Source organism: Pan troglodytes, chromosome 4 (assembly GCF_028858775.2).
Source record: "Pan troglodytes isolate AG18354 chromosome 4, NHGRI_mPanTro3-v2.0_pri, whole genome shotgun sequence".
NCBI lineage: Eukaryota > Metazoa > Chordata > Mammalia > Primates > Hominidae > Pan > Pan troglodytes.
The window spans coordinates 113,845,158-113,870,375 of NC_072402.2; the positions used below are offsets into that span (position 1 = coordinate 113,845,158).

The 25,218-nt window shown below is 35.9% G+C and overlaps 1 protein-coding gene across 3 annotated transcripts in view; it reads left to right on the top strand.

Moving 5' to 3' along the window:
- Nucleotides 1-25,218, top strand: part of COMMD10 (COMM domain containing 10) — a 206,167-nt gene that overhangs the window by 50,455 nt on the left and 130,494 nt on the right. The gene's annotated exons all lie outside the window — the stretch shown is intronic.

The following is a 25,218-nucleotide window of genomic DNA, read 5'->3' on the forward strand; positions in this document are numbered from 1 at the left end:
ATAGTATGCCTGCATGTGTTTAAATCCCAGCTTTTGAGAAATACAATTTATTTTTTTTTTTGAGATGGTGTCTTGCTGTCGCCCAGGTTGGAGTGCAGTGGCGCGATCTCGGCTCACTGCAGCCTCCGCCTCCAGGGTTCACGCCATTCTCCTGCCTCAGCCTCCCGAGTAGCTGGGACTACAGGCGCCTGCCACCTTGTCCGGCTAATTTTTTGTATTTTTAGTAGAGATGGGGTTTCACGGTGTTAGCCAGGATGGTCTCGATCCCCTGACCTTGTGATCCACCCCCCTCAGCCTCCCAAAGTGCTGGGATTACAGGCGTGAGCCACCGCGCCCGGCCTACAATTTTTTTTATACCACAGGATTTTACTTTATTATTAATTTCAGAACAACTTGAACGTGATTATTAAAGATCAAAGCATTGCTATGAAATACTTTTTGTTACTGCGGCATATAGGGAAATATATCTTTCAGATATGATAAGAGCTTTTTATCATATTTTATACTGTAATGGATTATCTTTTAAGATAGAAAAGGGGGAGTGACTTTTTCCTCCTAAGTAGATAAGACTATCTCATCTTAAGACAAAATAGAATTGAGAATGAGGTATTAGAGAAGATCTGAGAAAGGAGATTACAGTGACAATGATAATAGAATAATGGAAGAAATGTTATTATTTATAACAGGAATTGAAGGATGGGAATATTATTACTTTTTTGTTAAAACTTTCGCTATTCATTCTATTATGCACGTTTCTGGCTTCTTTAAGAAGTATCTAGCCCAGATTATATGACTATAAAATTCTGTGGAATTGACTTGAGTCTTACATATAATGTATTAGTTTATTACAGTGTTTCAAAAGTATCATTTTATTTCACACATTTTCACTGGAAAGTAATATGAACTTAGTGGTTAGAGTCAAGCTGTTAGAGTATGTCTGGTGGTTTCCCTTCATCTGCAGTTTCACTTTCCATAGTTTCAGTTACCCGCGGTCAACTGCCGTTTGAAATAGGTGAGTACAGTACAGTAAGATGAGAGAAAGAGACCACGTCCACATAACTTTATTACACTATGTTGTTGTAGTTGTTCTATTTTATTATTATTGTTTTGAATCTCTTACAGTGCCTAATTTATAAATTAAACTTTATCATAGGTTTGTATATATGGGAAAAAACAGTATATATTGGGTTTAGTACTATCCATGGTTTCAGGCCTCCACTGGGAGTTTTGGAATGCATCCCCCCACAGTGGGCAGGGGGACTACTGTGTGCTCTGCAATTTAGTGTAGTGTAACCTCAGGCAAATTACTTAATCTTTGATTCTCAGTTTCTTTATCTGTAAAATATAGGTAATAGTATCTATCTACACAATTTTTTTTTTTTTTTTTTTTTTTTTTTGAGACGGAGTCTCGCTCTGTCGCCCAGGCTGGAGTGCAGTGGCGCGATCTCGGCTCACTGCAAGCTCCGCCTCCCGGGTTCACGCCATTCTCCTGCCTCAGCCTCCCGAGTAGCTGGGACTACAGGTGCCCGCTACCACGCCCGGCTAATTTTTTTTTTGTATTTTTAGTAGAGACGGGGTTTCACCGTGTTAGCCAGGATGGTCTCGATCTCCTATCTACACAATTTTTATGAAGACTAAATACCTAGTATATGTAAAGTGTTTAGTCCAGTGCCCAGTATTACAGCGTGTGCTCAATAAATGCTGGCTACTACCATCATCATCAATAAAACTTTTTTGTTTTTGGCTAAAATAAAGAAATCAATCCATTTGTTTTAATTCAGAGCTCTCACTAAATTTATTTCCTGATGAAATTATTACCTCTTCCCTTGTTCCTTGCATTCCCTCTCCCTTTTTTCTTGGTTATATTTTTCATATGTATCCTTACTGGAAATTAGGAGGGGAAAAAGAGCCTGGAAAGTCCCTGTTGTTTCTTCTGTGAACTAAGTTATTCCTTTAGGTGTAGGATGATGATCTGGAACTCACTAGCATAGACTGGAACTATTCCGTGAGTGAAAATACATACATACATGCACATTCCAAGTAGCTATATACTTCCTTTGTTTTATTTTTCATGACTACCTAATGTTAAGTCTGTGTAGCTAAAAGCATTTTGTATGTTGGAAGTGTACTATTTTGACCACATACATTGGATATGCTTTAAGCATCATGAGTTCAGCAATGCTTGTCTTTGGGATTCTCAAGTCCTTCTAGCTTCTTTGTTACATCTTCAAAGTATGCCTATGTGTCTGTTATATTTTTAGGCAGTAGGAATAAAAGAGTAATGCTTCTAGTAAGACAGCCGTGTTAATAAGACATTCAGATTATTCAGGAAGATGTGAATATCTAGATGTGAAATTTAACTCATTTGAAATATGAGCTTGACTACATTTATGTTTTTCTGTGTGTGTATTTTGAGATTTTGGATAAATGTATATATGCACATTGATTAATCTTATAACTTGCAGAGCTAGAGCACCATTTTCATTAACAAATATGCTGAGGAAGAAGAGCAGAAGCACACATACATAAAAGACATTTCTCTTTCATCTTGTATGTAGACTTAAGTGACTTCTTTGTATTGTCTTTCTCTTCTATGGCATTGTACGCATTTTGTGCCTCTGTCTTATATCTCCTAAACAATAGACAGACACATAATGAGGTATAGAGCTCCCATCACCTAGGCAGAAACATGCCATCTCCAAGTGTTATGGTGTGCCCTAGCTGTAAAGGAACAGTTAACTGCTATACCTCTTCTCCTCAATGAACTGCTGCCTGGAATTACTGCTCTTTCTCTTTTTTACCTTCTCCTTGATTTTATGATTTGGTATTCTGTTCTTTGTACTCTTCATCTTATTCCTTATGTTAATTTTTATGTGACTCCTGTTATTAAGGACCACAAACTACTTTTCTCTCAAATATTTACAAATATGAAATGAGAATTCTTCACAGATTGGAATTTTAAGTAAAAAGGAATGAGGGTATAGAGCATGTTTTAAAAAACAAGTTTATTAAAGGAAAGGAAAGCTTTTACAAAAAGGGAGATTAAAAGTTATCACTGCTTAGTTTATGATATAAAGTATCTTAAAGTACAAAACTGTCATACTTATGAAGTTGGTGTTGGTTTAAAACAGGAAGCATTGGGTACAGTTCTCATAAATGTGTATTTTATAGGGTAGTTATCCTGAAAATATACATATATTAAACTACTGGGAGGATTAGAGTCACTGTAAATTGTGAGGGAGTATTTTGGTTGTATTTACTTTTGAGCTGTTGAACTGAAAACTTACTGTAATTCACTGAAGAGTACGGTTTATAAGGAGCTCCTTGTCTTCTTTTTCACTTCTAACATACACATGAAAAATGTAGCCTGCAGTGAAGTTTTAATTGCTATCACACTGGATAACACTGTTTGACTGTGGTCTCCTTTCTTAGAACACTTCTGTCTCGAGGCTTTCCTGTTTTGCTATTAATTTTATCACAAAAACTAGGTGATTGTAGCTTTCCTGCAGTATTTTGATATGTATTCTAGTTGTTTTTGGTTAATTGTCTTAGTGTTTGTCTACTGTGTTTAGCAAAGTGAGATTATTTTCCTGTTCCACAGATACCTCAAATCGAGTTTTCTGACTTAAAGTTTTTTTCGTTAGGGGGCAGTAGAGTGCTTTGCTTACCTAGCCTTTTCTGGCATTCACAGTGTTATTTGAAATAACATTCAAAATAATTTGTGAAATCAGTAGTTGAAGGAAATGCTAAGTGTTTACATTTCTAATCTTTATAGAACAATAGAGTTCTCTTATTTATTTCCATAAACAAAATTAATCCTTATTAATCATATACGTATAGAACAAATAAATGAAATCATCATGATTTGGCTTTTGAAATTTGTATATGATCATTTGCCAAAATGAAATATATTAAAAGCTTTCTACATTATTGACTTTTTTGTTACATTCTGTCACTTGTATTAATTTCTTCATGAGAAAAAAGAATAAAATAGTCCATAAGATAATTGAATGGCTCTATTAGGTTATGATGTAACTAGTTCTAGGCCCATTGTAGTCAGCTGAAAATTCTTTATTTCTAGAGAGTAATGTCATTTGTAACAAATGTTGATAATTTTGACTGACACCAACACTTTAACTTTGAATATCTTAAAATACTTAAATTTTGCTATTAATCTTAGTACATTTTTTTCCCCCAGTAAATTTCCTGTTAAAGACAAACCTGTTTTGTTAATACAGGGATTCCAAATTTTATTTGTGCATCTTTTGAGGAAGGATCCTTGTGTTTCATTTTTTTTTTCTTTTACAATAACCGTGGTAAAATCACCCTGACAGTAGAATTTTTATTTATCTTAATGTTAAATTAGATTATAATCAGATTGCAGAAAGTACTTTATGTAGAAGTAACTATGATTTTGAATGAATTTGGGGCTCCTAATACTAGTTTTCTGACTTAGAGCTCTTCATTCTTATTTCCAAAATATATGACAAATTCTGTTTAGTGTGAGAAAATGGGCAAAAGTTCTTTTTTAAAGTGTTTACTCTGTGCTACACATGGTATCACTTCTTTTTGTGGTTAAAACCTCTCTTCCAGGCCTGATTTCTTATTATTCTTATTTTATTGATAAATGGAGACACAGAAGCACAGAGAAGTTAAATAATATTCCCATGTTATACAGATAGTAAACAGTAGACCTAGGATTTGAATCCAGGCAATTTTATTTGAGTTCCAGTTTATCAGTAGGATGCTGTATCATCTTGTTAATTTAATAACTTAGCAGTTGAAATTGTAATATGTGTATATGTTTCAAAGTGTTGAAAGCTGTTGTAAAATGTAAGGTTGTTCATAGGATTATTGTTACATGGACTCTAGATTTAATTTTTCTTTCCCCTTTATTTGACTAAGTTGAAACAATTTTACATTTTTAGTCAATTAGAAACACCATTTATTCTTATGTAGTAAGTAAAGTTATAAATGATGTCAGTTCAACAGAGGCTGCCTTTTATTAACAAATATTATTGTAAGGGCTACATGACATCAATGATGTTGATGTCTTGTGAGCAAATAAGCTGTATCAGTTAAAAAGAAAAGATGTCCTCAGATCTATTTGGGACAGATTTCTCAGAGAAAAATATGTATGCTATTCAAATCATGAATTCTTGTTATAGAAATTTAAATCTTTTCATCTTAAAGGTGGTGTTAGTATTGACTGATTTGGAATGACCTTCACATTTTTTAGCTACTTATATGAGTTCGTCTGCATTTTCCTTTTTTTTTTCATTGAAGTATCACGTATCATATCTTTATTAGAATAAATCACACTAAAGCATACTTTCTCCCTTAATTACACATACAAATGAGATAATTCAACTGATAGGACATAATTCAAATATAAATAAAACCATTCTCTCACATATTTAACATTGTTGAGTGGATTTTTAAATTGTATATATTTAAGGTATATGGCATGCTGTTTTGATATAAATATACATAGTAAAATGATTGCTACTATTAAGAAAATTAACCTATCCATCACCTGCCATAATTACCTTTTTTGTGTTTGTGGTAAAAGCACGTAAAATCTATTTTCCTAGCAAAATTTCAGTTTACGATACAATATCATTAATTATAGTCCTGATGCTGTACATCAGATCTCCAGACTTATTTATCCTACATAACTGCAAGTTTATATGCTTTGACCTGCTTCTCCCCATTTTTTCCCTTTCCTTGTCTCTGATAATCTCTGTTCTAATAGGCATTTTAAAAAAATTCCACATATAAGTGAGATCATGCAGTATTTTTCTTTCTACGTCTGGCTTATTTCACTTACCATAATGTCCTCCAGATTCATCCATGTTGTTGCAAATGGCACTATATCCTTTTTCAAGGCTGACTCATACTCCTATGTGTGTGTGTGTGTGTGTATGTGTCTGTCTGTATATATGTCTATGTATGCATATATGTATGTACACATATGGACACATACACATACCACAGTTTATCCATTGATAGATAGTTACGTTGTTTCCATATCTTGGCTATTATGAATAATGCTGCAACAAACATGGGGGTGCAGATATCTCTTTAACATACTGGATTCATCTTCTTTGAATATATACCAAGCAGGAGATTTCTGGTAGTTCTAATTTGAATTTTTGGAGGAACCTTCAAACTGTTGTCCTTAATGGCTATACCAATTTACATTTCCACGATCAGTGTATGGGGTTCCCTTTTCTCCACATTCTCACCAGCATTTGTTGTCTCTTGTCTTTTTGATAATAGTCATTCTAACAGTTGTGAGGTAATATTTCATTTTGGTTTTGTTTGCATTTCCCTAATGGTTAGCGATATGGAACATCTTTTCATATATCTGTTGGCCATTTTTATGTCTTCTTTGGAGAAGTTTCTCTTTAGGTTCTTTGCCCCTTTTAAAATCAATTAATCTTAGTACATTATTATTATTTTGCTATTGAATTGTGTGAGTTCCTTATACATGTTGGATATTAACCCCTTATCAGATATGTGGTTTGCAAATTTTTCTTCCAGTCTGTAGGCTGTATTTTTTGTTGATGGTTTCCTTTTCTATACAGGAGCTTTTAGTTTGATGTAGTTCTACTTGTTTGTTTTTTGCTTTTATTCCTCAAGCTTTTGGTGTGATAATTCAAAATATCAGACTAGGATGAACATCAAGGAGCTTTTTCTCTGTGCTTTCTTCTAGGAGTTTTATGGTTTCAGATCTTATGTTTAGGTCTTTTATCTCTTTTGAGTTTGATTTTTGTGTATGGTGTAAAGGTCCAATTTCATTGTTTTGCACATGGATGTTCAGTTTTCCCAGCACCATTTATTAAAGAGACAGTTCTTTCGTTATTGCATCTTCTCAGTGGCCTTGAAAAAATTAATTGAACATGTATGCTTGGGTTATTTCTGGGCTCTCTATAGTATTCCTTTTGTCTGTGTATCTGGCTTTATGCCAGTACCATACTATTTTGGTTACTATAACTTTATAATGTAATTTAAAATTAGGAAGTGTGATACGTCTAACTTTGTTTTACTTTCTCAAGATTATTTTGGTTATTCCATGTGAATTTTAGAATTTTTTTCTCTATTTCTGTGAAAAAATGCCATTGGAATTTTGATAGAATTGCATTGAATCCATATATTGCTATGGGTAGTATGGACATTTTAACAATATTAATTCTTCCAATTCATGAACGTGGGATATCTTGCTATTTAATTATGTCATCTTCAATTTCTTTAATCAGCATGTTATAGTGTTCAGAGCTTTCACTTCTTTAGCTATATTTATTTACAGGCATTTTATTCTTTTTGCTCTCCTAGCAATGGTATATAGTAGCAGGGGGCTGGGAAGAGGGGTGGTGGCTGGGAAAGTGGGGGCACATAAATAAGATTGTTTTCTTGGTTTCTTTTTAAGCTAGGTCATTATTTTTGTGAAGAAATGCATCTGATTTTTGTATGGTGATTTTGTAAGGTGTATACTACTTTACTGAATTTATTTGTTCATTTTAACTTTTTTGTGGCGTTTTAAGGGTTCTTTTTCTTTAAACGTAGGATAATGTCATCTGCAAACAGGAATAATTTTATTGTCCTCTCTCAAGTGAAATGATTTTTTAATATTGCCTGCCTTTTTTTAAAAATCATGATTGATTTTTCTGTTACCAAAGCTGTATGTGCTTACTGTAGAAAACTTAGAAATTATAGAAACGTGAAAGGAAAAACTGTTAAACTTACCACAAAGATGCAGGCACTCCATTTGTTTTATTTTATTTAGTGTTTATTCAACATAAACTTTTTCTCCAGTCTGACTATAGGACTTGTTTGATTTTATATTCTGCCTTTTTTCACTTAATGCTGTAACAAATCATTTTTTATATCATTTCAAACTCATCATTAATATATTTTAAATGACTGCATTATGTTATGGCTATGACAGACATATTAGGATTTCTTAATAATTCTTCCCCTGTCAAATACTGGGTTTGTTTCTAGTATTTTCCTGTTACATTGTAATAAACATCTTTGTGAATATATACTTAGATGCTTAGTAAACCTTTATGCATTATGAATGAATTAGAGAAGTCTTCTTAGGATTTAGGGTTATTCCTCAAGAGGATGATTACTAGGTGAAAGGGTATAAACCAAAATAAAACAAAACATCTTATTTAGTTTGATAAATGGCTTTCTGAAATCATTTTGGGGAATATACACAGAAACGCAAACATTGCATTCAGAAGATTTCTTACCTTCTAGAGAAAGATATAACACTATTTCAAAAATAGGTTCTTTAATAACTAGGTAATTAATTACTTTGGATTTTAGGAGGCCAGTAAAAAGCCCGGATATTTTTGTAATATTATAGCGCCCCCTCTTTTAAACTTTCGTATTACATTAGTGCACAAATTAAACAAGCTTTTGTTATGTGTATTTTGTTTTATTATAGAACATGTAGAAGCAATCTGATCAAATACTCAAGCAGTTAGAGAAAATAGAAATAACTCTTATTTGTTAGATAATTGCCAAGATACTTTGAAAACAAAGCCTGCCTCTTTGGAATCAAATTTATTTAAATATTTTTAAGGCTTTGTAACTCTGGTTTCCTGATTCTTTGTTTTGTATCCTTTTTCATTGTGATCAATTTCTCAATGAAATTATCCTTCAAGGTTTTACGTTTTCTAAATACCAGCAATACAGAAATGTTTTCCCTCAATTTAATGTGTTTTTGGTTTTTTTTTTTTTTTTGGTTTTGTGGTCAACACGACTTTTTAAAAGACAATATTATGTCGTCAAGTATATTGATATAAATCATATGTATATAATTTCTGCATAACGCAATGCAAACTTCCTCCATATATGTGGGTGTGTGTGTAAGATTTTTTTTTTCATATTTCAGGCTGTCAAGTGGAAAGTCTGCATTTATCCATAATAAGATTTTATAAGCTAACAAAAATACTGTTTCAGATGCTACTTACCTTTGAAGAGTGAAAATACACAATATTAATACACCATTAGAAGTTAGTATTTATGTGGAGAAAATGATAATAGAGACTTGGAGGAGAAAATCTCTGTTAAAAATACTCCAAACATTTTAGGCAATTTAGAATTAAAATATTGTTTTACTAAAATTCCTTTAAAAATTTTGTGGGATTCCATAGTAAAGAAACAAATACTCTCTTCACTTGTCTTTTCTAGCTTCTGAATCCTGTAGTCTCTGAAACCCAGAGGCAGTTGATAAATACAGAATTTTTAAAACAGAATATGTTTAGAAGTACCTTTAAATTTCATTAGATACCTTTTCATGTATTAGAAATGACAATAATGTAAATGAATAATATAAATATTTTGACATAAAAGTATTAACAATGAATTAGACGTCTGGACAAGTAAAATGCTAAATTCATTAAAGTAAATATGCACTGACTTTTTAAACATCTTGAATTCAGTTCAAGAAATATTTTTTAAGCATTTACTACATGTGAGTTACTAGGCAAGGTATTCGTGATATAGGCAGGTTTTATTTTCTGTTATGGAGCTTATGGGCTAGCAGGAAATACATATGTTAAGCCAGTAAATATAAGTTTGATGACTAGTACAAAGGAGGAAGTACACGGAAACCAATAGCAAGGAATTAGAAACTGTGACAGGCAGAGAAGTTTTCAGATGGAGGAAAAAGCACCTGAAAGAGGACAGAGGTTTATTTTTTGAGCATTTCAAATATGGAGGTACCTGAGATATCCAGGTGGAGATTGTCAGGTTTGTAGTCTGAGACATGGGAGAAAATAGTAAACTAGAAATTGAGGTTTGGAAATCATTGAGATTATAATTTCAGTCATGAGAATGGAAGAGATCACTTAGAGGATATATTAGAACTAACATTTAAATGACAAGCAGAATTGAAGGAGCTTATGACAGTGATTGGGAAGGAACAGCCAAATACCAAAGGAAGAGAGCATTTCTTAGGGGTGAATCGTGTCACATGTTGCTACTAAGTAAAGTTAGAGGGAAGCAGGGTCAGAGAGAGAAGATAGTAATTCTCACAGCCATGAAGTAGGTGCTAGTATTTTCCTATTAACTAGATCAAGAAACCCAGACTCAGTGGTTAAGTATCTTTCTCTAAATTGGATACTAGAAAGTGATGGTGCTATAATTTGAACCCAGGTCTGTCTGACTCCATAGTCTGAGCTTATAATCACTACATAGTGTTAAAAATGAATTTAGTGACATGGAGATCATTGGTGATCAGTTTGTGGGACAGGAGAAGGAAATATTTCAAGATGGAGGGCAGTATTGGATGCTATTTGAGAGGTCAGAAAAGAGAAGAACGGACATGTGACTGTTGGATTTTGTAAAATGGACTTCTCTGATAACCTAGACAATTATGATTTCAATAACAATTGAGAGGAGAAGAAAGAAACCTAATTGGGATAAACTGACTAAAGAATATGAGGTGAGAGTGGAAGTAGTGATACAGGAAACTTTCTGAAATAGGACAGTTGATGTAGGGGAATGTGGATTCAGTAAATGGAGATATTAGAGGAGGTTTGTATGCAGATGCCACAGATTCACTGGGGGAGAAAATGATGCAGAATGGAGAGGGATATATTAATACATTTCTTGAGAAAGTGAGATGTGAGATTCAGAGCACATCTGAAAGGTAGGATTCAATCAGAGTGGGAACATTTCACTTGCCTTCACAGAGAAGAGTATGGGTCAGGTGAGTGGTTTTGATGGTGGAAAGAGAAAGTTGCAATGATCTGATTGCTTCTGTTTTCTCAATGCTGCTGTCATGAGGTTGGGAGAATGGGGCGGTTCTATTAGGTTTGAGAACAGAGGACAAAGTGTGAAATGGTTATTTTGGATATTGGACAATTGAACAAACTGGGTATTTTAGGGTATGTTTACTGTTACTACACAGTGCTGATTGCCCAGTTGTGATTTGTGATCACGAATTTGAGATGAGAACTGCTGGCAGGTTGTGTAGTTTTCTTCATCTATTTTAATTGCTCAGGTGCACATGTGGAGTACGTGGATAATTGGGTTTAATCATGGTTTTATCTTTGCCGGGTGTTGTCAGTGGAGGGTGAAAAGGACAAAGGGTGTGCCTGTGTCTATGAAAGAGTAAATTTTAGTAACTGACCCTGGAGTCTAAATTGGGCCAGGTGGAAAGTGAGGATATTGTGTATGTGTGTTCGGGGCAGGGTGGTAAGTGATGAGAGGGAGAAACTATCTAGAAATATGCTGGAACCTAGGCATACTCTCTGATGTGGTTAGGCTTTGTGTCTGCACCCAGATCTCATCTTGAATTGCAATCCTCACAATCCCCACAATCCCCACGTGTCAAGGGAGAGACCAGGTGGAGGTAGTTGAATCATGAGGGTGGTTCCCCCCATGCTGTTCTCCTGATAGTGAGTGAGTTCTCACGAGATGTGATTGTTTTATAAGGGGCTCTTACGCCTTTGCTCAGCACTTCTCCTTCCTGCCAACTTAAGAAGAAGGTGTCTTGCTTCCCCTTCGCCTTCTGCCATGATTGTAAGTTTCTTGACGCCTTCCCAGCCATGCTGAACTAAACTGTGAGTCAATTAAACCTCTTTCTTTTATAAATTACCCTTTCTTGGGCAGTTCTTAATAGCAGTATGAAAATGCAGTAATACAGCTTTCCTAGAGGTTTATAGAGGAGCCTCAAATAGATGCGTTATTTTCCAGGATCACTCAGTGACTTTTAATTTGAGTCTTGAGATGTCTGTGGCTTGACTTGGTGTACAGTTTATCTGTTAAGACAAAGAAGTGGATACATGTAAAACTTGAAAGCTGGTCTTCAGCGAACCTTTACCCTGCATCAGCTTGGAAACAAGTGGTCTAATTATATGAAGATTTATTCGGTATCCTAGGAGTTCCCAATGTGTGTCCAGTGGCTACTCCTTGATCTCTTGCTTCCTTGGTTGATAATATACCCAGCATCTGCTGGAAATAGTAGAGTATTAATTTCATAATGAGCCCACTACACCAGTGATACTATATCCAGAAATCAATTAAAATGTGAGAATTTTGTATGTTGTTTGAATTATATTAGCTTTTGAACATCAGTGGTGATTTTTTGAATTGCTTTTCTGAATCTGGTATTCTTATTTTGAGGGTATTATTGTAAATTTTACTTCAAGACAGAGTAAAGATGTCTAGATTAAGTTTTCTTATGAGTAATTTGCATTATTGGATACCGAATCCAGTCCCAGTTATTTTGGCAATAAAAGGAGTTGTGACAAACACTTTTTTCCTGGCATAGTTTAAATAAGATTTTAAGCATGTTTACAGTGTTAGTTACTATGTGAATACTTAAATATGTCTTTAATGGATTGTGGGGATTATAGTCTTTTCAGATTTTTTCTTTCCTTTATATGAGAATTATTTAGAGGAAGTTAAACTTATATGAAGAGGAAGAATAATTGTAACTATATATTTCTCAGAAGAAATTATTGGGCACTTTTGGCTGTTTTGATGGTATTGGGAAAAGGGAAGATTATTCTATTAAGTTTTCATATAAAATCTCTTTATTTTTGTTTTTCGAAGTTTCTCAGCTGTCCTTAATACTTATGATCCAAAGCTGCAACCTTTCAGAAATGCCATGTCCATATTTAAAAAAACTAAAATGCTTTAAGTATTTAATCAGATCCTCGAGTCTTATATCACAGGACTTATTTGGAAATGTGGCCATCCCAAGATAGCTAATGATTATGAGTCTGGTTTGGGTGTTTTCTTTTTGGGTATTTAGCATCAACCCAGCACCATCGGTTCTGTGTTTTTGGTATGTATCTGGATGATGTATTTGAGGATCTGCTGAAGACAGCTGTTCGGTTAGTGCACAAGGAACAGTCAATTTTAGTTACTTTATCACATGCTGGAGATTGATATTCATAAAGCAGTGGGAATATACCGTAACTAGGGCCATTGATGAACAAAGGGATAGAAATAGGGTTGATGAAGCAGTATTATTCTTTATCTCACGAATTATCCTAACCTTTGCTACCAGCACAAAGAAGAGACAGACAGGATTAATATAATCTAATTTTTACAAACTCATTTTAACTTGCTTGTTTCATAAATGTTTGATTCCTAAGTATAATCAATGAATAGCAAATTATACAGTATTTTAAAAAATATATCATTTTAAGCTTTTAAAAATTGGTTGACTATCTGAAATTTACATAAATTTTGCTTATAGTCAATAACTGCTATTATGACATCAGTGAAACTGTATGTTGTGATTGTTGTGGCTGGTTAACCAAAACATGTATTTCACAAATTACATGTAATGGGTGAAGATGAAATGTAATGGAAAATGAATGTGTAGAAAGAAATTCTTGTTTATTAATTTCATGTTTAAAGAACCTTGATTTTATCTTTTAAAAAATTCTTTTATACTTTTTAAAAATTAAACAAGTGATTTACATTGAGGAAAAATTAAAAAATGTAAAAAAATAAAATTCACCTAGAATCCTACCTAGAGGTAATCACTTTGAGTGACATATTTAATTGGCATATATCTTTCCAAGTCTGTCCATTGTAAACTAGTTGTCTTTCCCCATAAAGCATTATATTGTAAACAACATCTTTTATTGTCAGTAAATGAGATTCTACTCAGCAACATCATTTTAAATGACTACGTAGGATTCTGTTGTTTGTATGTTCCATTTCTTATTTCTTTTTTTGGTAAATATCATTTATTTATTCAAATAGTCCTTCAGGAGTACATTTGCCTTTAAAGCCATATTTAAAATACTATATACTAACCTGTTGACTAAAGTGATGGAAGAAGATTTTAGAAATTCTATTCATGTAAATTCTGTTGGAATTCTAGTAATTGCTAAAATATTAGATTTTTTATTGCTGAGAAACTTCCTTTTTCAGGGATTAACATGTTTAGACATATAGTTTAGAATGTCTTTTAAAACTATATGTGTGTTTGTTAATTCATGAGGTTTCTAAACGATGAGATTTTGCTCCTTCCCTTTCTTCCTCTGTTTCCCCCTCTTGGCTTCTTCTTTATGATAGAGTAGATACGAAGTTTCTTTCAGACATAAAGAAGTTCTACCCTATCCATTATAAAGGGGTAATTTTACCCATATTTAATGTGTTGCTACCTCCTTGGTAAGAGCAGTACCATAAATATCCCAGCATAACACCTTTGTTGTTCTCAACAGTAAAATGACCAGAATTGTCCAGGTACAACTTCATTTATGGAATCAGCAAAGGCTGGTGGAATTTTCTAGCCAAAAGGGATCTTAAGTGGTTTTGTCAATGGATTCTTTTTTTTCTCTTTTCTGACAATGGATTCTTAATATGACACCAAAAGCATGAGCAACCAAAGAGAAACGATAAATTGAGCTTCATTAAAATTGAAAACTTTTGTGTATCAAAGAACATTGTCAAGAAATTGAAAGGACAACCTGGAGAATGGGAGAAAACATTTTAAAATTACATATATTATGGGATTTGTATTTGTTTTTTTTATTTTATTATTATACTTTAAGTTTTAGGGTACATGTGCACAATGTGCAGGTTAGTTACATATGTATACATGTGCCATGCTGATGTGTTGCACCCAATAACTCATCATTTAGCATTAGGTATATCTCCTAAAGCTATCCCTCCCCCCTCCCCCTACTCCACAACAGTCCCCAGAGTGTGATGTTCCCCTTCCTGTGTCCATGTGTTCTCATTGTTCAATTCCCACCTGTGAGTGAGAATATGCGGTGTTTGTTTTTTGTTCTTGCGATAGTTTACTGAGAATGATGATTTCCAATTTCATCCATGTCCCTACAAAGGACATGAACTCATCATTTTTTATGGCTGCATAGTGTTCCATGGTGTATATGTGCCACATTTTCTTAATCCAGTCTATCATTGTTGGACATTTGAGTTGGTTCCAAGTCTTTGCTATTGTGAATAGTGCCGCAATAAACATACGTGTGCATGTGTCTTTATAGCAGCATGATTTATAGTCCTTTGGGTATATACCCAGTAATGGGATGGCTGGGTCAAATGGTATTTCTAGTTCTAGATCCCTGAGGAATCACCACACTGACTTCCACAATGGTTGAACTAGTTTACAGTCCCATCAACAGTGTAAAAGTGTTCCTATTGCTCCACATGCTCTCCAGCACCTGTTGTTGCCTGACTTTTTAATGATTGCCATTCTAACTGGTGTGAGATGGTATCTCATTGTGGTTTTGATTTGCATTTGTCTGATGGCCAGTGATGATGAGCATTTTTTCATGTGTCTTTTGGCTGCATAAATATCTTCTTTTGAGAAGTGTCTGTTCATGTCCTTCGCCCACTTGTTGATGGGGTTGTTTGTTTTTTTCTTGTAAATTTGTTTGAGTTCATTGTAGATTCTGGATATTAGCCCTTTGTCAGATGAGTAGGTTGCAAAAATTTTCTCCCATTTTGTAGGTTGCCTGTTCACTCTGATGGTAGTTTCTTTTGCTGTGCAGAAGCTCTTTAGTTTAATTAGATCCCATTTGTCAATTTTGGCTTTTGTTGCCATTGCTTTTGGTGTTTTAGACATGAAGTCCTTGCCCATGCCTATGTCCTGAATGGTATTGCCTAGGTTTTCTTCTAGGGTTTTTATGGTTTTAGGTCTAATGTTTAAGTCTTTAATCCATCTTGAATTAATTTTTGTATAAGGTGTAAGGAAGGGATCCAGTTTCAGCTTTCTATATATGGCTAGCCTGTTTTCCCAGCACCATTTATTAAATAGGGAATCCTTTCCCCATTGCTTGTTTTTGTCAGGTTTGTCAAAGATCAGATAGTTGTAGCTACGCGGCGTTATTTCTGAGGGCTCTGTTCTGTTCCATTGATCTATATCTCTGTTTTGGTACCAGTACCATGCTGTTTTGGTTACTGTAGCCTTGTAGTATAGTTTGAAGTCAGGTAACATGATGCTTCCAGCTTTGTTCTTTTTGCTTAGGATTGACTTGGCAATGTGGGCTCTTTTTTGGTTCCATATGAACTTTAAAGTAGTTTTTTCCAATTCTGTGAAGAAAGTCATTGGTAGCTTGATGGGGATGGCATTGAATCTATAAAATACCTTGGGCAGTATGGCCATTTTCACGATATTGAGTCTTCCTACCCATGAGCATGGAATGTTATTCCATTTGTTTGTATCCTCTTTTATTTCATTGAGCAGGGGTTTGTAGTTCTCCTTGAAGAGGTCCTTCATGTCCCTTGTAAGTTGGATTCCTAGGTATTTTATTCTCTTTGAAGCAATTGTGAATGGGAGTTCACTCAGATTTGGCTCTTTGTTTGTCTGTTATTGGTGTATAAGAATCCTTGTGATTTTTGCACATTGATTTTGTATCCTGAGACTTTGCTGAAGTTGCTTATCAGCTTAAGGAGATTTTGGACTGAGACGATGGGGTTTTCTAGATATACAATCATGTCATCTGCAAACAGGGACAATTTGACTTTCTCTTTTCCTAATTGAGTACCCTTTATTTCCTTCTCCTGCCTAATTGCCGTGGCCAGAACTTCCAACACTATGTTGAATAGGAGTGGTGAGTGAGGGCATCCCTGTCTTGTGCCAGTGTTCAAAGTGAATGCTTCCAGTTTTTGCCCATTCAGTATGATATTGGCTGTGGGTTTGTCATAGATAGCTCTTATTATTTTGAGATACGTCCCATCAATACCTAATTTATTGAGAGTTTTTAGCATGAAGGGCTGTTGAATTTTGTCAAAGGCCTTTTCTGCATCTATTGAGATAATCATGTGGTTTTTGTCTTTGGTTCTGTTTATATGCTGGATTACATTTATTGATTTGCATATATTGAACGAGCCTTGCATCCCAGGGATGAAGCCCACTTGATCATGGTGGATAAGCTTTTTGATGTGCTGCTGGATTCGGTTTGCCAGTATTTTATTGAGGATTTTTGCATCAATGTTCATCAAGGATAGTGGTCTAAAATTCTCTTTTTTGGTTGTGTCTCTGCCAGGCTTTGGTATCAGGATGATGCTGGCCTCATAAAATGAGTTAGGGAGGATTCCCTCTTTTTCTATTGATAGGAATAGTTTCAGAAGGAATGGTACCAGTTCCTCCTTGTACCTGTGGTAGAATTCGGCTGTGAATCCATCTGGTCCTGGACTCTTTTTGGTTGGTAAGCTATTGATTATTGCCACAATTTCAGAGCCTGTTATTGGTCTATTCAGAGAGTCAGCTTCTTCCTGGTTTAATCTTGGGAGGGTATATGTGTCGAGGAATTTATCCATTTCTTCTACATTTTCTAGTTTATTTGCATAGAGGTGTTTGTAGTATTCTCTGATGGTAGTTTGTATTTCTGTGGGATTGGTGGTGATATCCCCTTTATCATTTTTGTTGTGTCTATTTGATTCTTCTCTCTTTTCTTCTTTATTAATCTTGCTAATGGTTTATCAATTTTGTTGATCCTTTCAAAAAACCAGTTCCTGGCTTCATTAATTTTTTGAAGGGTTTTTTGTGTCTCTATTTCCTTCAGTTCTGCTCTGATTTTAGTTATTTCTTGCCTTCTGCTAGCTTTGGAATATGTTTGCTCTTGCTTTTCTAGTTCTTTTAATTGTGATGTTAGGGTGTCAATTTTGGATCTTTCCTGCTTTCTCTTGTGGGCATTTAGTGCTATAAATTTCCCTCTACACACTGCTTTGAATGTGTCCCAGAGATTCTGGTATGTTGTGTCTTTGTTCTCGTTGGTTTCAAAGAACATCTTTATTTCTACCTTCATTTTGTTATGTACCCAGTAGTCATTCAGGAGCAAGTTGTTCAGTTTCCATGTAGTTTAGTGGTTTTGAGTGAGTTTCTTAATCCTGAGTTCTAGTTTGATTGCGCTGTGGTCTGAGAGACAGTTTGTTATAATTTCTGATCTTTTACATTGGCTGAGGAGAGCTTTACTTCCAACTAAGTGGTCAATTTTGGAATAGGTGTGATGTGGTGCTGAAAAAAATGTATATTCTGTTTATTTGGGGTGGACAGTTCTGTAGATGTCCATTAGGTCCACTTGGTGCAGAGCTGAGTTCAATTCCTGGGTATCCTTGTTAACTTTCTGTCTCGTTGATCTGTCTCATGTTGACAGTGGGGTGTTAAAGTCTCCCATTATTAATGTGTGGGAGTCTAAGTCTCTTTGTAGGTCACTTAGGACTTCTTTATGAATCTGGGTACTTCTGTATTGGGTGCATATATATTTAGGATAGTTAGCTCTTCTTGTTGAATTGATCCCTTTACCATGATGTAATGGCCTTCTTTGTCTCCTTTGATCTTTGTTGGTTTAAAGTCTGTTTTATCAGAGACTAGGATTGCAACCCCTGCCTTTTCTTGTTTTCCATTTGCTTGGTAGATCTTCCTCCATCCTTTTATTTTGAGCCTATATGTGTCTCTGCACGTGAGATGGGTTTCCTGAATACAGCACACTGATGGGTGTTGACTCTTTATCCAATTTGCCAGTCTGTGTCTTTTAATTGGAGCATTTAGTCCATTTACATTTAAAGTTAATGTTATGTGTGAATTTGATCCTGTCATTATGATGTTAGCTGGTTATTTTGCTCGTTAGTTGATGCAGTTTCTTCGTAGTCTGGATGGTCTTTACAATTTGGCATGTTTTTGCAGTGGCTGGTACCGGTTGTTCCTTTCCGTGTTTAGTGCTTCCTTCAGGAGCTCTTTTAGGGCAGGCCTGGTGGTGACAAAATCTCTCAGCATTTGTTTGTCTGTAAAGAATTTTATTTCTCCTTCAGTTTTGAAGCTTAGTTTGGCTGGATATAAAATTCTGGATTGAAAATTCTTTTCTTTAAGAATGTTGAATTTTGGCCCCCACTCTCTTCTGGCTTGTAGAGTTTCTGCCGAAAGATCTGCTGTTAGTCTGATGGGCTTCCCTTTGTGGGTAACCCGACCTTTCTCTCTGGCTGCCCTTAACATTTTTTCCTTCATTTCAACTTTGGTGAATCTGACAGTTATGTGTCTTAGAGTTGCTCTTCTCGAGGAGTATCTTTGTGGCGTTCTCTGTATTTCCTGAATCTGAACGTTGGCCTGCCTTGCTAGATTCGGGAAGTTCTCCTGGATAATATCCTGCAGAGTGTTTTCCAACTTGGTTCCATTCTCTCTGTCACTTTCAGGTTCACCAATCAGACGCAGATTTGGTCTTTTCACATAGTCCCATATTTCTTGGAGGCTTTGTTCGTTTCTTTTTATTCTTTTTTCTCTAAACTTTTCTTCTCGCCTCACTTCATTCATTTCATCTTCCATCACTGATACCCTTTCTTCCAGTTGATCACATTAGCTCCTGAGCCTTCTGCATTCTTCATTTAGTTCTCGAGCCTTGGCTTTCAGCTCCATCAGCTCCTTTAAGCACTTCTCTGTATTGGTTATTCTAGTTATACATTCATCTAAATTTTTTTCTACGTTTTCAACTTCTTTGCCTTTGGTTTGAATTTTCTCCTGTAGCTCGGAGTAGTTTGATTGTCTGAAGTCTTCTTCTTTCAACTCATCAAAGTCATTCGCCATCCAGCTTTGTTCCGTTGCTGGTGAGGAGCTGCGTTCCTTTGGAGGAGGAGAGGCGCTCTGCTTTTTAGAGTTTCCAGTTTTTCTGCTTTGTTTTTTCCCCATCTTCATGGTTTTATCTACTTTTGGTGTTTGGTGATGGTGATGTACAGATGTGTTTTTGGTGTGGATGTCGTTTCTGTTTGTTAGTCCTCCTTCTAATAGGCAGGACCCTCAGCTGCAGGTCTGTTGGAGTTTGCTAGAGGTCCACTCCAGACCCTGTTTGCCTGGGTGCCAGCAGCGGTGGCTGCAGAACAGCAGATTTTCGTGAACTGCGAGTGTTGCTGTCTGATCATTCCTCTGGAAGTTTTGTCTCAGAGGAGTACCCGGCCGTGTGAGGTGTCAGTCTGCCACTACTGGGGGGTGCCTCCCAGTTAGGCTGCTCAGGGGTCAGGGGTCAGGGACCCCCTTGAGGAGGCAGTCTGCCTGTTCTCAGATCTCCAGCTGTGTGCTGGGAGAACCACTGCTCTCTTGAAAGCTGTCAGACAGGGACATTTAAGTCTGCAGAGGTTACTGCTGTGTTTTTGTTTGTCTGTGCCCTGCCCCCAGAGGTGGAGCCTACAGAGGCAGGCAGGTCTCCTTGAGCTGTGGTGGGCTCCACCCAGTTCGAGCTTCCCGGCTGCTTTGTTTACCTAAGCAAGCCTGGGCAATGGCGGGCACCCCTCCTCCAGCCTTGCTGCTGCCTTGCAGTTTGATCTCAGACTGCTGTGCTAGGAATCAGCGAGACTCCATGGGCGTAGGACCCTCGGAGCCAGGTGCGGGATATAATCTCGTGGTGTGCCGTTTTTTAATCCCGTCGGAAAAGCACAGTGTTCTGGTAGGAGTGACCCAATTTTCCAGGTGCCATCTGTCACCCCTTTCTTTGACTAGGAAAGGGAACTCCCTGACCCCTTGCGCTTCCCGAGGGAGGCAATGCCTCGCCCTGCTTCGGCTGGTGCACTGTGCGCTGCACCCCACTGTCCTGTGCCCACTGTCTGGCACTCCCTAGTGAGATGAACGTGGTACCTCAGATGGAAATGCAGAAATCACCCGTCTTCTGCGTCACTCACTCTGGGAGCTGTAGACCAGAGCTGTTCCTATTCGGCCATCTTGGCTCCAGCCAATTCGGGATTTGTATTTGAATGAATAAAGAACTCTTACAACTCAATAACAACAAAAAAACTGCACAAAACCCTAATTTTATTTATTTTATTTATTAATATTTTTTGAGATGGGGTTGCCCTGTCTCCCAGTCTGGAGTGCAGTGGCATGGTCATAGCTCACTGCAGCCTCAGCCTTCCAGACTCAAGTGACCCTCCTGCCTCAGTATTCCCAGGTAGCTGGGACTACAGGCACCTGTCACCATGCCTGGCTAATTAAATAAATTTTTTTTGGTGAAGACAGGAACTCACTTTGTTGCCCAGGCTGGTCTTGAACTCCTGGGCTCAAGCTATCTTCCCACCTAGGCCTCTCTAAGTGCTAGGATTACAGGTGTGAGCCACTGTGCCTGGCCAGCAACCTAATTTTTAAAATGGACAAAGGACTTGAATAGACATTTCTCCAAAGAAGATTTGCAAATGGCTAAAAAACATGAAAAGATACTCATCATCATTAGTCATTAGGGCAATGAAAATCAAAACCACAATGATATATCATTTCATACCCACTAGAATGGCTATAATTTTTTTTTGATAAGGAAAATAAGTGTTGGTAAGGATGTGGAAAAATTGGGACACTCATAGTTGCTGGTGGGAACACAAAATATAACAACTTCTGTGGAAAACAGTTTGGTGGTTTCTCCAAAATTTAAATATAGAATTACCCTAGGACCCTGCAATTCCACTCCTAGGTATATACCCAAAAGAATTAAAAAAAAAAAAAGGCTCAAACATGAAAATGTACACAGATATTTATAGCAGCACTAATCAAAGCTAAAAGGCAGCAATAACCCTGTCTCAGTCCTTTTGTGCTCCTATAACAAAATACCTGAGATTAGGTAATTTATGAGGAACAGAAATTTATCTCTTACAATAATAGAGGCTGAAAAGTTCAAGATGTAGGGACTGTCATCCAGTGTCTGATGAGGGCCTTCTTGCTGTGTCTTTACATAGCAGAAGAGCAAGAGAGAGCAAGTGCACCCATTTCTTCAAGCTTTTTTAAGTGCATTAATCCCTTCCATGATGGCTTTGCCCTCATGACTTTATCACCTCTGAAAGGCCCCACCTTTTAATACTATTATGTTGGTGATTATGTTTCAACATATAAATTTTAAGGAATGCCTTCAGATCATAGCAAACCCAAGTGTCTATCAGTGAATGAATGGATAAACAAACTGTGTTATATACATAGAATGGGATATTACTGAGCCGTAAAAAGGATTGGCGTACTGATATGTGCTACAATGTGGATGAACCTTGAAAATGTTATGCTCTGTAATAGAAGCCAGATGCAAAAGATCACTTATTGTATGAATCCTTTTATATGAAAAATCCAGGTTAGGCAAATCCATAGAAATAGCAAATTTGTAGTTGCAGGGTCTGGGAGGAGGAAAGAATGGAGAGTTGACTTTAATGGGTATGAGTTTCTTCTTGGTGTGGTAAAAGTGTTCTGGAATTAGATAGCATTGTGGTTGTATTGGAAGCTACTAAATTGTACACTTTAAAATGATTAAAATGGTAAATTTTATAAAAAGGCACACACACACACCCCTCTTAGAAATAAATCAACCCTTTAAGTTTACTGATGAGAAAAGTCAGTCCCAGTGAGGTTAAATGATGTGTAAGTTGATTATTGGCACAGCTAGATGAGAACTTAATCTGATATAATGGAGGGAACCTTGGACTTCAAGTGAGAAAGCTGAATTTAAATTTTTAGACTGTGGGAAATTTTCTATGGCACATACCGCAATTTGAAAATGTGTTGGTAATACTTGCCTCATAGGGTTGATAGAGTTAAATGAAATAATGTTTGTGAAATGCCTATTATGGCTCTCACATAGTAAGTGACTAATATTAATGTTAGTTGAATTTGAATTTGCAGTGCTATAGTTTATTATTAGGAACACGAGTTACTCTGGAAAATAATTGTTATGAATATATTATCTTGAAGAATAGCTGAATACTGGTTTGGTGGGTTGTACAATAATTTGCCCTTTGAAAAAAAAAATCTGTGCAGTAGTACAGTAATCTGCTTTGTAACCTGGCTATTAGAATTGAGACTGAGTTGTCTGTAGCCATCATTTTTAACAAATCACTGTTCCTTTTCTCTTTAGTAGAAATGATTCTTAAATGAATATAGAAGAAGAATACCACTTCCTTAATTACTAATATTCTATTGTAGGCTACTTGAACTCCCTCCCTGTGGGATTTTTTTTCACAGTGACCTTTCAGAGAGTATGAGCTGTGAAAGAAGAAATCCACAGGGATAGTATGGCAGTGTGCCAACTGTAAATGTAGATAAAAAATCTGGCTACTATATCATCATCCTCAATTTTAATACGTTGTATTTACTTAGTAGCTTTCAGCTATAGGACTCAAAAGTCTACAAATAGCCGCAAAACACCCCATTGAGGCAAGCATAAAGTAATCATTATTTTTTGTTAAAAGAGGAAGTGAATGGTATTATTTGTCAATTTTAGAATAAGAGAATAAATCATCTTTTAAAAATATGCTGCTAGTTACAGCATGGTCTTTTTTTAAAATGAGAAACCAGAATTTTTTCTCCTTCATGTTAAGGGATAGTCCAATTTTCATCCCCATTTTACTTTGGTTATTTTTGCCACTTTTTTACTGATTGTAATTATGTGTTGACCTCATTTGATTCTAAAGTATAAGAAAATATGAAAATTATAAGCATAAACTTTAAGTAGTTTCATTGACCTAATTTGTGAAATCTTTTTTTGCTATAAACAGATGAGTACAATAATTTATAGGTAGCTTTGTGAGTGGGGATTTTGTTTCCAGCTATACAGAAGTTGCATAATAGCTACCCACTCAGGTATTTTAGATTGGCGTGGTAGTGACTGTTTAATAATAAGACTGCTACCACATAATAGCATATTTGTTCATCTTTTCGACACTACACATGAATGACCTTTATGAATAAAATAGTGCTACCTATTTCTATATATTTTGGCTATATGTTTCGTAAAAGTGATAATCTTTGGAGAGGGACAGATCTTATATAGGTTAAGATACAGGAAAAGTTTAAAAATACAAATTAAAATGGAGTCTAATTAATAGTCGTTCCTGAAAAAATATAAGCCTTTCTCATGAGGACATTTTCTGTCAAGAGGTAAGTGTGGGTCAGGGCTCATTGGGAGGCTGAGGGGACATCTGATTTCTTCATAATATTATATAAAATTTGCAAGTGGCTAAGCTACCTCATTGTTTCTTCTGTGGATAAGGGCCTGCTGCCTTGAATTCTAGTCAGCCTGGATGGGTGGGGCTGTTCTAAGCTGAGGGTCTTGATAGCTGCAGAGCACACAGTAATCATTATACCTGATAACACCATATTGAAATGATCAAGACAATAATGATAATAGATAGCATTTTTTGACCAATTAATATGTGCCAGGCATTGTTCTGTGGGCTTTTATGTTTTTTTCTCATTGGAGCTTTGCGATTAATAAGCAGTGAGTCACTTCTTTTATTGGCCCAGAGGGCTGAAAATAATTTGCAGCTTAATAAAGTAGGTACTTTGCTTCCATAGTGATTGGTTTGCCACCTGTTTTAAGTGTGGGCCATGGCTTCTCTAATAAACCCTATTCTCATAATCTTTATCTTGCTCTTAAACATTTTGTTTTGATAGCCATGAAACCCTCCTCAGGGTAGGTGATTTATTTCCATTTGCCAAATGTGAAGAGTGAGAGAAAGACCTTGATAAAGGGTTGGGTTGAGAATTGTTTCTGTTTTTTTTCTGGTGGGGCTTTACGGGTGATAGAGCACTTACAGTAGTAGAGAATCAGAGAATTTAGGGGCATAAAATAGAATCCATACTGGATTTTATTAGAGCTTAGCTACTCAACCACAATACAAGTAGGCAAGAGGTCAGCTGAGATACTGATTGACTTCATAAGCCCTTGGGGCAGCCAGGCAGTGTCTGAGGGGACCTGAGTTCCCAGCCACCCAGCCTCAAGCTGCGTTATTACTTAACTGCTTTGTAGAGTGTAAACATTATCATTTTCTGTCAGTGCCAGAATGTGAGTTAGGCTTGGGAAGCATAATTTCACTCAGAAATGGAAAGAAGAAGAAATTTTATTTTGTTACTTTTATTTTTAAACTAGTTCTCTCTCCCATTGTTTAATTGATGATGAGATATATAAATATTCATATTGGATTTAAAACTTGGAATTTGTACTGGGTAGTTTATTGTTAGTGATCTCAAAAGTTAATAGCAGTTACTTGCATTAAAGTGTAAACATTTCCTGAGCAATGCAATATGTGGCCACCAGTCAGTTGTGTTAGTTGACAAAGGGCAAACATGACCTGTTTTCTGAGAGTGCTGTTCACCTGGGTTCTTTTCATTTTCAGTACTCCTTTTGGAGAAGTTTGGTTTACTAGTAGTTTCAGGTAATCTTTGGAGCTCTGATATAAAAATTCTTTCAGATAGTTTAGGTAAGACTTATACATTAAGTGATTTATATGGCAAGTTGGCCCAAAGCCGTATACATA